The following is a 13,375-nucleotide window of genomic DNA, read 5'->3' on the forward strand; positions in this document are numbered from 1 at the left end:
AAATTTACGTGATGCTATAAGCACATGTACCATATGATTTTTTTGGTTATCTCGAGCGCTTAATTTAACATATAGGTAGACGAAAACTCGAAATAATTAGTAATCCGCTAAGGATGTTGTATAGATATAGATAACAAAGATTGACAATAACATTGTACATGTCCTAAAAATATTACCATAGAAATTGAATGCAAAACCAGTTAATCCAAGAATAACAAACTTGAATATCAACATGTCCTGCTTAATTACTATGGTAAACTATATACTTGTTTAGCACGTGCCCATATCCAACAGTAACAAGATATCATTAAGATTATGTTTCCTCTCGTATTGGAATAAACTGATTATTGAATAACGGAACATATAGAGATGAATTTGGGTACATATACTAATAAGGATCTATTCGACAAGTCTTGATTAAAATATTTAGGGGCACATTTATTGCTATTCAAGAGTGAATTTGTTCGACGCGTCTTGATTAAATAGTGACATTAAGGTGTAAATTTGTTATCTTGGTTATAGTGAGATATTTAGGAGATTGTGTATCGTTATTTAAGACCTGGATATGTACGAAAAGTCACTGGTGATGAGGTAGGTCAAGGACGTTTCTGGATGGATGATGTCGTCTGCCGGGGAGACGAGGCTGAACTGTCTGATTGTGACTTCAATGGCTGGAACGTACTAAGCTGTAATCACGCGTCAAATCATGAAGTCTATCTAATATGTAAGCCAGGTAAGCTATTCTTATTCGCAAAGTAATCAAAGTTTCAAGGAACCTATTGATTTATTCAAAATATTTGTTTTACTTCATTTGACTAACAGTCGCACTTTCCCTTCTTGCTAGTGTCTACTTTTTTCTCTGTACATTTATCATTTGATCCGTTTTTAGTTTTGACTAATATATTTGGGATTTATTATTAAAACAAAGAAAAAGTTATTATAATAATTAGGTGAAAATACATGTAGAGAAAAGCTAATATTTGTATCAAATTATAAAGCCAACACAAAATCGATCTAACAATGGTAGAACTAACTTTGTATGGATATTCCTGGAGACACCTGATGCCATCAGATGATTCAAATTTGTTTCATCTATTTATTATCAAACTTAAGATCATTAAAAAATGGGGATTTTTTTTACTTACTTATGCTCTATCGGTGTTGCGTACTTTTATTTTTCGTTAGAGCTCTGCCTTCGCCTTACTGGAGGAAAAGACCTCTATGAAGGACATTTAGAAGTCTATACATATGAAGGTGACTGGGTTTCTGCTTGTTCACTTGAATGGAGTCAGAGTGCATCGGAGGTTGCATGCAGACAAATGGGCTTCGGGTAAGTTAATGAAGCATGGTTAAAAATAAATCAATTACAGTCGTAAATGTTCTATTCTATCTTTTATATATAGAACTATATACAATATACTGCGTAATGTCAAGCCAGTTAGTAGATAGCTTTTATTTATCTCATATTGCTGCAATTTTTCATCCATTCTGGTGAATAGTTACTGTGACAGTCATAGCCTACTGCAATCATAAAACATTTTCCTCATTTGTGTTCTCATTTTTATGTTTCGTTTGATGCATTGCGAAGTTAGAGGTTTTGTCAGTTGCTGTTATCGATAGTGTCGGTATTTGGTTGTAAGAGTCGCCGATATTTGATGTGACAATGTTTTGTTCTTTAAATAGCCTTAGGGCTTAAGGTTCTATGTTACCAAATGTATAAAATGCATTTTTCTAATTTTTAATCAAAAGTTTCTTACACTTTCCGAGCATACTTTTGGCATTTCTATCCTATTTTAAGTTCTGTTACCACACCATTTCTCATTATTCTTGGTTCTAAGGTTTACTGATGGCTCATAGAAGGACATCCTCGATATTCCAGTGGTTATTATCACTGTTGATATGTCCACCCCCTGATATGTACTATAGTAAAACTGAAGACAGTCATTGAGAAAAAAAACCTCTCTAATCATTGGCCTTCAGAGACTTTCTTTGAAGATTTACAGAAAACGACACGCAAATTCAAAGGCACTCAACTTGTGCCGTTAATCGCTTCTTTTAATGCACAACAAAGTACCAAATTATCCGTCTCATCTGTCATTGTACACGGAGCCTTCAGGTTTGTTACGAAAACGTCCAGGGGTGAAAATGAAAACAGTGACGGTAGCCCCTGGAATATCGAGGATGTAGAACGATAACACAGTTGTAGAGACAGCTGAAAAAATTAGATGATTAGTAGTGTTATATGTGCACAAGCAGTTAAACTGAGAAATTAAGTGAAATTGGTACTCAAAATATTATCAAATCCTTATTGATGTAATTTTGCTAAGACTTATTTTTATATTGCTGGAAAAGTATTATAGATTTTAAATCGAAATATTTTGTCACACTTCTGTAACATCCTTTTCAATGAACTTGACCAATTGATTGGAAATAATTTTTAACATACAGTGGTGGTATATACACCACTGCAAGTGAAACTGGGAGAGGAACTATTGCATTCTGGGATAGAAGTCCAAGATGTGTCGGGAACGAAAGTCGATTGGACGACTGTAAATTCATCGCGGCTGCGTGTCCTGTCGTTATGGCAGATAACCTAATTCATCTTTCATGTCAACCAGTGATAGGTATGTAATTTGCTTTTTTTGTTTTTTGTTTTTTTGTTTTTTTTTTAATTTTTGTCTTTTATCGTTTTCTTTTAATTTTCATTATCATTGTTATTCAGTTATCTTCATTTTTAAAGCAGAAATTTCCACGAGAACTTATTAGTATCTTATCAGTCAGCTGTGTAAAGCAAAGCTTTCAACATAGAAAAGTCCTATGCAAAAAATGTTGGGCGAAGTTACGAAGTAACATTGATGTTCCGAAACGTGATTGCCGCCCTTTTTAAACTACTTCATTAATGATGCTGAAATTTTATGACATTGTAAATGGAATTGAACTGTAAGCGTACGCATTATATATTTTTTGTAAGTATATGATTTCTGTCAAACATTGTTACCTTATTACATGTACAAGATAATCGTATCAGCAAATTTACTTACTGAAACCCCGAGTGGTAACATATATTTCAGATGGCGTTCTCAGACTAGCAGCAGGAAAAGTGCCATTCGAAGGGAGACTTGAGGTCTGGTATGGAGGAGAATGGGGGACCGTTTGTGATAACTATTGGACAGAATATCCACAAAACGCTGAAGTGGCGTGTAGACAGTTAGGCCTGAGGTAAGCATTGGTCGTGGTAATAGTTCACGATAAAATATTACCAAAAACGCGAAAATATTTGTGTACGCGAAAATAAAATGGTTTACAGTTTATTTCGTAATCATGTAAAAAACAACAGTAAAAGTTTATGTATTTTAACTATTTAACCCATTCAGGCTTGTTTTATACCATTTCAACAGTGGTGGTCTAAAACTCCAAAATGCTCTTTGAAATATTAGCTGAATATGGCCATAACTTTGAATATGTTGAAATCAGAATACCGCAAAATTATGAAGTGATTTTAAGGGTACTTCCGCGCTTATAGCTATCTGGTATACTATATGTGAAGGACTTGCCCTACAATGATGCCATCTAGTTTTAAAATATATAAATTTTCAAATAAACTTAATACATTAAATAAATTCATACCAAACTTACTGTTAAGTTGCTAACATTCGCGTGAAGAGGTTAAAATTTTGCGATGTTCTTGGTCGAGTTCATTTTCGCAAACGAAATGGAAATAATGATGCACGTCAACTTTTATAGCATATTTCTGTTAGAAATTGACAAATGTGCGAATATTTCTCTCCCCGAATTATAATTAAAGATGAGATCTGAACATTTTGACCTCGCGAAATAAAACACCTATACAGTAAGATAATGGTCTTTCATCTGTTTTCAATTAGTGGAGGGTCATTCAGGAATGTACAGCAATTAGTCAACGTCGCTAAAAAGTTCTGGATAGATGGGTTACAATGCCAAAACAATGAACGTCGGATATACGACTGTCCTTTCAACGGATGGGGAAATGAAACATGTTATCACTCTAAGCTTAACGACGTATTTCTAATGTGCGAGCCACACAGAGGTAAATATTTTTTGTTAATGACTTGTGATAAGCAACTTTAATTTTAGCTAACGAATTAAATGTATATATTTTCTAAATATGATTTTATTTCGCAAATACAAACCTCTTGATCCAATATAAAAATAGTTACTCAGCACAAGGAACTAGTAATATGAACAAATTGAAATCATTGTATTATTATTATCAAAATGAAACACTGTCTTAAAGTATTTCTAAAGGTTTTGTAATAATACAAAACGTATATCAAGATTTTGATAAAAAAAAATATTATAATTTTGTAATTTTTGAAAAAGAGATAAAACTTGCCGAGTGCCTTCTGCTGAAAGGGGTTTCAAGCATACATGTATTTTGACAGATGGGGCTATTCGATTGGTCGGATGGAGAAGCAAGTTTGAAGGCAGATTGGAAATCAATGTTGCTGGGGAGTGGGGAGGCGTTTGTATCAGCCAGTGGCATAAACATAAACTAAATGCACATGTTGCCTGTAGACAACTGGGCTTGACGTAAGTGAAGTCTAAACTAAATGTACATGTTGCCTGTAGACAACTGGGCTTGACGTAAGATGAATTTTAATACCAACACATCGTGAACCCCAATGATGGAAATATCTTTACTGTTTAAAGAAGAAGAAATAAATGCTATTCTTACATCACATTACTGAATTATCAATTGTTAAATGCCACCAATGCTTCATTGACTCTTTAAAAAACAATTTTTATTCTTCGTGTTTTTGGCAGAGGAGGAACATTTAGACATTTAATGAATGGTGAGACAGGAATGGGAGGTTTTTGGATGGACAACGTTGAGTGTCTAGGGGACGAAACTAACCTTGATCAGTGTTCCTTTACTGGATGGGGCGTCCCGACCTGTGATGGAGTATATCTTTCCTGTATTCCAAATAACGGTAATGTTGGTCTTCACATGTACTTTATCATAATATTCAATCAATTGTAGACACGTTGATTTGAGATCTCGCTGATTCGAGATCTACCGGATTTGAGATCTCACTGATTCGAGATCTCACTGATTCGAGATCAAACGATATTTATAGGTGACATCCAGCTAGTTGAAGGCAGGGATGCGTACCAAGGACGGGTCATCATGTACTTAGGCAGACAATGGACATACGTTTGTGGTGCTAGCTGGTCATCCATGAACGCTGAAGTAACATGTCGACAACTTGGATTGAACTCAGCAGAGTAAGAACAACACGAAAAAAATCACAAGAGAAATTTTAACTATCTATCAACATCTTGAACCAGTGCTTCACCAGAAACATTGTAATAACATATGTCGTTATCAATATTTACTTTATTTTCATTGACCAAGCAAGTATTTGAGTGTAAATCAGATTCTTTCATGATCCTGGTCTGTGATATAAGACTGTTATATAGCAATTCACTTTCATCTTTAAATTATTTCACATTGTATGGAATAAGTACATTGTGTATCACGAAATGCGTTGTATTACGTAAAGCTGTATCATTTTTATTTCCAAGTGTCATTCTTGCCTCGGACGTACGGGAGAGCAATACGTCTGATTTACATTTCGATTGTAACACTGGAGATGAGGAACATCTATTGGCCTGTACTATATCATATGGAACATGTCAGTCGGGGACTGTGGCATTCGTCCAATGTTATGCACCAGGTAAGGTATACTTCACTAACGGACCAATAGGTAGATGTTTTACTTCCTCATTTAGTTTGTATACCTAACTGTGTCAGTTACTGTTACTCCAATTATTTTTTTGGTGATTTAATTTCTCGGTTTAGACCAAATGGTAGCTGCAATACTTTAGCTAAAAAAGACTTTATGACAAATACTTTTGTCGTCTTTAGAGCTACAATTGGTGCTTATTACTGCTAATGGAGCAAAGTAATGATTATGCAAACCATATTAAATCGTTTGCATACATTTTAGTTTACTTGTTATAAATCACGTAACTATTAGGTGATAAATTTGAACGGTATGCAATATCAATTCACAGCGATACATTTTTTTACATATAAATATGAAGGTCTATTCGAAGGAAAATGATACAACAGATATATACAAACTATGAACTTGACGTCTTGTGAACGGTACAGCAGCTATTAAGAATGGTAGTAATATTTGTTTTGGACACAAATAATATATAAATGCATGAACGCGCATGAAATAATTGGAAACCTACAAAAAGTATACAAAACTATACCCGAGTGATTTTCTTGGGCAGTGCATAAGCACCATTTCGTACCCGACAGAAAGGTATATAAGGCCGGATACTATATTCGTTCTATTTTTATAATAGTTCCCACCAGCTGAAAGTAATGAGGTAAAGTACAACATGTGACCCAATGCGATAGATACGTTTCAAAGTCGCCTCAACTCAGTCTTTGAATATAAACGATAGAGTATCTCTCTTGTGGGTAGGTATCGATTGTGACGTCATTATCGTGAAAAATATATTGTAACTCTCACACATACAACACGTCACAATCAATATCTTCTCGCAAGATCAGTTAACTTTTTTCTTGTCTAGATAAGAGCTTGTTAGGAATGCTTTAATTGACTTATTTGCTCTGTTCTATTTGATAGTGACCTATGGTTCAACATGTACTGCAAAAGAACTATGCGTTGGAAATGCCATTTGTCAGCTTTCTGACGGAAGCATGAAATGTGTTTGTGAGGACGAAGAAAATGTGTATTGGGATCCACACTTAGAGTTTTGTATGACAAGTAAGTTATCCAAACATTTTATCAAAAATATATATCTGCGTTTTGTATCAGATAAGAACGTTTTATTTATGAAAATTCATTCACAAAGTTAACAGAATACCTCGTCTAATAACCACCATTATACCGTGTGACTGACAGTTGCCAAAGCTGCCACTACTAAGTTTTGACTGCATGTTTGCTTTTATGGGTTGATTGACAAGAATGATAATGTCTATGGCATATTACTGTTAAGATTGACAATGCGCCAAAATTAGTGTACAGCGAATTATAATATAAAAGAGAAAATCGCAAAATTTTCTCTTCACGAAATCACAATAATAAATAATACTTAACTTGGTTCTATAGTTACGTAGGCAATGAAGAGGTGTTTCGCTTGTTTTTCTTTGTCAATATTCGGTGTGTGCACTTTTCGAAGGGAGGTTACATTTGGCTGTCATTCTAACACTACTCGATGCTTCACTTATTTCTATTTTCACCATTCTTGTTTCATTTTGTGAGCTTCCTCTACACTCTTAATTTATTTTTCTGGTTTTTTCTTCTTCAGAATCTCAATACGGACAAGCATGTGTATTGAGTTTGTCAAGTTGTGAAAGCAATTCAAAATGCCAGGCAAATTTAGATGTACCACGATGTGCATGTGAAAATAAAACCGTGTGGCGATCCCCTTTAAAGACGTGCTTGCATCGTAAGTAATATCGTCAAATGTCAAGTCATCTAGTCATCATACAGTAAATGTCTCATGACTGTCGACATTGCATTGAAAAAAAATCACATTTTCAAGTTATGTTATTCTAACTACATTGACGAGTGTGTTTTTGTTTTCAAATTATCAATTCTTAAATCAACATCCAAAACCATTGTCCTCCGCTTCATCCAACATAAAAATATTGATAAATGCAATGGTGAATATTTATTCTAAAAGAAAGGAAAGTGTATTGTTGTTAGATTAACTGTAAATTTACTTATTGTTTGCGCAATCAAGTTACAGCGCAAAATTAATTTTGTACAGGTTAGCGCAATAATAAAATCGTGAAATCACCACAATAGTTATACTCTATGAGCAGTATACAGAAATATGATTAGCGGAATCGTATTTCAGCCCAACAATACTTGCACGAAAAGCACTAAAATATTATAACCACTGTATAGTTGATAATATTTCCTGAGGTTTTCGCTAAATTCGTAGATCCATCCGATATCATGAAATTTAATACCTGACGAAATTCATCACAGTCATGGTTTCACGTATTATAGCCCGTCTTAAGATCAAGGCTTTAATAAAAGGTTAGAAATAAAATTCGTAAAATTAAACCTTGCGAAAATAAAGCCCGCAAATAAGTCCAAACCAATATATCGCGAAATTTTACAGCCACGAAATGTAACAACTGCCGTATTCGACACAATAAGCGCCCAGTGTTGAAAAAATGCAAAGGTGCTTAATGAGACGAAATTATTGCAAACCTATACAATTTTGATAGTTTTGGTTTTATGCACGAGCAATTGAAATTGAGGCCTCAAAAATGAGAGGGGTGCTTATTTGGTCGAATACGGTATACAGTATTGCGTTTATCCTATTTTTTATTTTGTCTTTGTAGTGGTGGGCTATAACGAGACGTGTGTGTATGGAGGATGCGAGAGTAATATGATGTGTCTTCAATCTGTAGACAATACATCTCGCTGTGGCTGTAGAGAGGACTATTACTGGGATAACATTGGCGAAACGTGCAACATTAGTAAGCAATTACTGTACTCTTTACACTGTAAACTAACTTATATTCGCGTGCGATTATTTTGCGCATTTTGCGACCGAAAAGATGTCGCGAAAATTGATCGCCGCGAAGATGTTCTATTTATAGGTTAAGTAGAGCCAACTAAACTCTTCTTCCAGTAGCGTATATACAACTATAACTTTTTGATTAATTTATTATATAACTGCAACTGAGCTGTTACCCTCAATATTTCTGGAATTACTATCACTGTCGTTATATCCACCCTGGACTGTGTCATAGTAATGCTAAAGGCATGCAGAAGACCAAAGGGACCACCACAGGAGAGCGACGCCCAATTTCAAAGCCATACAGTGAACCACGGTGTACCGTTAATCGATTCTTTTGATCTACATCAAAGGACCAAACTACCTGTTTCATTTGTTATCGGATACAGAGCCTTCAGTTTTGCCATGACATAGCCTCGGGATGGATATAACGGCAACGATAGCAACCACTGGAATATCGATAATGATTAACTGTTTGTGTCTATTTACAAATTATTCGATATGTAATTTGTATCACACTCATAATATCATACAAATTAAACGTCATTTTAATTGTAATCTTAAAATATATAACTTTAGTTCAGTATTGTAGTAATCACCTTGATAAATATTTGTAAATACGGAATCAAAAGATTGTATAATCCTCTATTGTGATGGAGTGGAACGAAGGGAAGTAACTCTGATATAGCATCAGTTTTATTATCCAGATATACCTTAAGGAATACTGCAATAAAAGGAATACGAGAAGACAATATACATATGTTTAATCTAGAGAATAATGTGGCATGTCAACTCGTGCCGCTATAGAATATTGCATAAGTCCTACACACTTTTTGTATTTGCAGGATTAGAAGTTAATACAGTTTGTAATACTACTGTTGTAAAACAGTGTATGAGTAACCTGCAGTGCCTATGGACCAGCAGTAATATGTCCTACACATGTATGTGTGCTGGGAATAATTCATACTGGGATCCCAATGCAATGTCATGTGAAAAAAGTAAGTATTCTTTTAAACATTTTCTTCGGGTGGGAATGTATAATTTATGTAATAATAACATATCTAATTGATTACACAGTCAGTGAACATTTTTGTGTAACGTTTTGATGACAAGTACTATGTATATACACACTCTGTCACCTTCATCGGACAAATGATCTACTACTTTCATTTCAAGACAACTCGTATGCAGTCTGGTCATGTGTAAGTATATTAATCGTGTATTCTCAGAAATGCTGAATATAATGACATTTCTGTTTTCTCCGTAAAGTTATACGTGCCGTGTTTCTCATACTCACGAATCAAGAAGAGCTTTTAATATGTTATTCACCACTAAAATTTAGCACCATTTTGAGAATTACAATAATTTCAATACACAGGTTTTAATTATACAAGTACAGAAAAAGGGTTGCAAACGATTTTTGGAAGTACTGACAAAAATTCCTAACGTGTTGTTATTTTTCAGGGCGATCTATCGATGAAGCATGTTCTCCAGGAATTCTAGATATGTGCGATAGCAATTTACTGTGTATGGAATCAAATAGTTCTTCTCTGTGTCTTTGTACGAATGATACATTCTGGAATAAAGACGTCAGTTCTTGTAACACCAGTAAGTAGTCAGCATCTTATTGTTTAAAGATGCTCCACCGCTGACAAATGGTATTTTTTCACTATCGAAAACAGCAGCAGACGATTTAGTATTTTTCTTCAATAACAAAAGTTGCTTACTTTACACCATTTCCACCATTGAAAAGTGTAAGCTTCTAATTTTACTTCAAGTTAAAAATATGAAAAATAATTTAAAGCATCCCGAAAAAATTCCGTAGCACTATACCCTATATGGAATGAAGTAATGATTGCGCATGCAGCAAAGGCGAAATAAATTATTTTATGTTATTTTTGTGTGTTAATTAGGCACATATATACACGATTAAACACCAATTATTATTCAAATAATAAATATCATTCATGCTCTGTCGGCGGTGGAGCATCTTTAAACATTATGATTTTTGTTAATCTCTGCTGTTAGTTATCGTACATCGAGGCAATAACAATATTGTACAATTCATGGTCCTACGACATATGCATAGTAGTCCTGTTGTACTTTAGTACAATACTATATAGATAAAAACACATTTTATTATGCATTTAATACAGTAATATTCGCTGTGCGTCAACGTATATAATAAGGACTTTGTTAAAGACATTTAAATGCTAATGAAAAAACACAGTTAAAGACAACACGACGCTGTCTGAATACCTCGAATGAAATCGATTTGACATTATAACTACATTCTGCTTTGTTTACAAGATATAAACATAGTAAATCACCATGATTTCTGTTTTTAACAGATTCCCTTTTGTCACCATGATTTCTGGGTTCAAAAATTTTTCTTGAATTCAAAAACTTTCAAAATAAAAATCCGTTCAGAATAACATTACTGAAAAACATATGAAGAAAATGTGTCTGAAAGTACTTACATGATTTGTTCAATTACCCAGGACTATGGCACAACACTACATGCAATCCGAGCGGACCCAACCCCTGTGTACCGGGCCTGGGATGCCGTAACGTGTCAAACCAAAACTCAACCTACAAGTGTTTGTGTGTCGAGGAAAACGTCTATTGGGACAACAGTACGCACACATGTGTGGAACGTAAGTCATTTGATGCAGAGATAATGTCAATGTAATAACCCAAGCTGATACTGTTTATTTGCTAATATTCGCGGAATTTTAATTTCGCTAAATTCGCGGATTTCCCAATGCGTGAAATTTGATACCTCGCGATTTTTTTTCCAGAATCATGGTTTTCAATATCACACAACGTTAAAAAATATTCGCGAAAACGTTCAAAACAGTAAGTCACGAAATTTTACATCCGCGAAATTTAATATTTGTACAGTAATTGTCTGATTCCAGCACTTATCAATGTAAAGACAGCCACTGCGAAAATAACGATATTAAAGTCATATTACATGTGATCCATAAGAGTGAAATTAGACCATATGATCCAAGATGGCATGCGCTTTTATGTAATCAACGTTACACATCATTTGGTCATATACCTTCAAATTGAAGAAATTCCATCTGTCAAAAGACAAATCGGTAGACAAATCAACAAGTATTAAACATGTAAATAAAAATCACTTCAATCATAATATCAAAATGAATATGAAGCGAATCTGTCTGAAAATATCACATAAAATTTTTAATAAAACATTTATTATATTTTTTTATTTAATGGTATCAATTCGTAGAAAAGTAACGAGAAACCTCACTTTGTTGGTTTAATAAGTTTGTATTTCATGTTTTCATTAGTATGTAATAAATAGGTAATACCTGCTTGTCATAAACAATGAATTTTGTAGATTAATTGTATATTGCGTTTCACATATTGGTGTTGGTGTTTATTTTTTTTATGATTTCTTTTATCTTTCCCATTTTGATTTACACATATTTCAGAGTCTCCTTATAACGAAACATGTTCTATGGATGTCCCCAATATGTGCTATAGTAACCTGGCCTGCCTTGACACTCACCCAACATCTCGCTGCCTTTGTATGCCTATGACTGACCTGTACTGGGACCCAGGAAACAGTTCCTGTACGACAAGTGAGTACCAATACAAAGTTTGAAATACATTACATACATGTCATATTTACTATATTTATGCCTTAATATTGAAATAATTGATTGCGGTTTTTTTTTCTTTTCGACGCTAATATAATAATTGCTTTAAAAAGAAATCTGTTACCCTAGCATTATATGAGTATTTACAAACAAAACAAAAACAAAAAATACCTCTTGAAACAATATCATGCATGTACAAGAAACAGATCCATATCATTGTAGGAATATTCTACACCTAAAAACAGTGATCAAGTCCTCGTTGTGTTATTTTGACCAGTCATATAAATAGTTGTATTTTTGTTGAGCGTTTATTTTTAGATATATCTATTTATTGCAAACAACAGTCGACATATTAACTACGGTGGCAAATATCTTCATCTCAATCGTTGGTTATTCATCTTGTGTCTACTGCAATAACCAAAAGCTTGTACATGTTATCAATCCCATTATGTATTTCAGAATCCACCTACAGAGAAATATGTTCTTTGGATATCCCCGATATGTGTTACAGTAAACTGATGTGTGTGAACACTTCCGAGTGTACACAGTGTCTCTGTAGCCCCGACCAGTTCTGGGATAATGCACAGGGGTCTTGTATGGCCAGTAAGTATATATATTCAATACTTTTGTAACTACGACCAGTTCTGGGATAGTGCACAGGGACCATAGATGACCTTATAAGTATACTTATTTCTACCATAATAGGCGGTGTTATTCAACTACCAGGGTATCAAATAAACGATGCAGCTGTTGATTAACAATGCATTAGTGTAAACTCTGTACGCATTCTGATTGGCTGACACGGTGAACTCTGACTGAACTACTTATTTCTTAGCGTCTCGTCATAATTTGTCAACGTCATCAATAATAAAATGACGTCATGTAATGTTGTGATCGCCGATTGACGTTAAAACTGCTGTTGGAAAGCGTACAGTACGTGATGTGGTAATTGTGTCAAAAACGTGACGTTTTTGTGTGTAGTTTAACATCCTATGTAACTCGTTTTGGCGGAAAATGATTTTACTGATGAATGTGGTACATTAAACTAGTCCGAAATGGACTTTAACTTGATTGCAATGGCTTAATGATTATTTGGTAAACGGCACGGCTCTGTCGTGCACATGCTTTTATATACTGATTCAGTAGTGTTATATTGTTGAGGTAACTTTGACAAAGTTAAT

General features: G+C 34.2%; 1 long non-coding RNA gene across 1 annotated transcript; it reads left to right on the forward strand.

The window, feature by feature from the left end:
* Positions 1-6,651: 6,651 nt before the first annotated feature.
* Positions 6,652-8,501, forward strand: LOC138322506 (uncharacterized). The gene is made up of 3 exons (XR_011208411.1): positions 6,652-6,788; positions 7,333-7,473; positions 8,384-8,501. It is a non-coding gene; the product is annotated as an uncharacterized lncRNA (long non-coding RNA).
* The last annotated feature ends 4,874 nt before the right edge of the window (positions 8,502-13,375 follow it).

This window comes from Argopecten irradians, chromosome 4 (assembly GCF_041381155.1).
Source record: "Argopecten irradians isolate NY chromosome 4, Ai_NY, whole genome shotgun sequence".
In the NCBI taxonomy this organism is placed as follows: domain Eukaryota; kingdom Metazoa; phylum Mollusca; class Bivalvia; order Pectinida; family Pectinidae; genus Argopecten; species Argopecten irradians.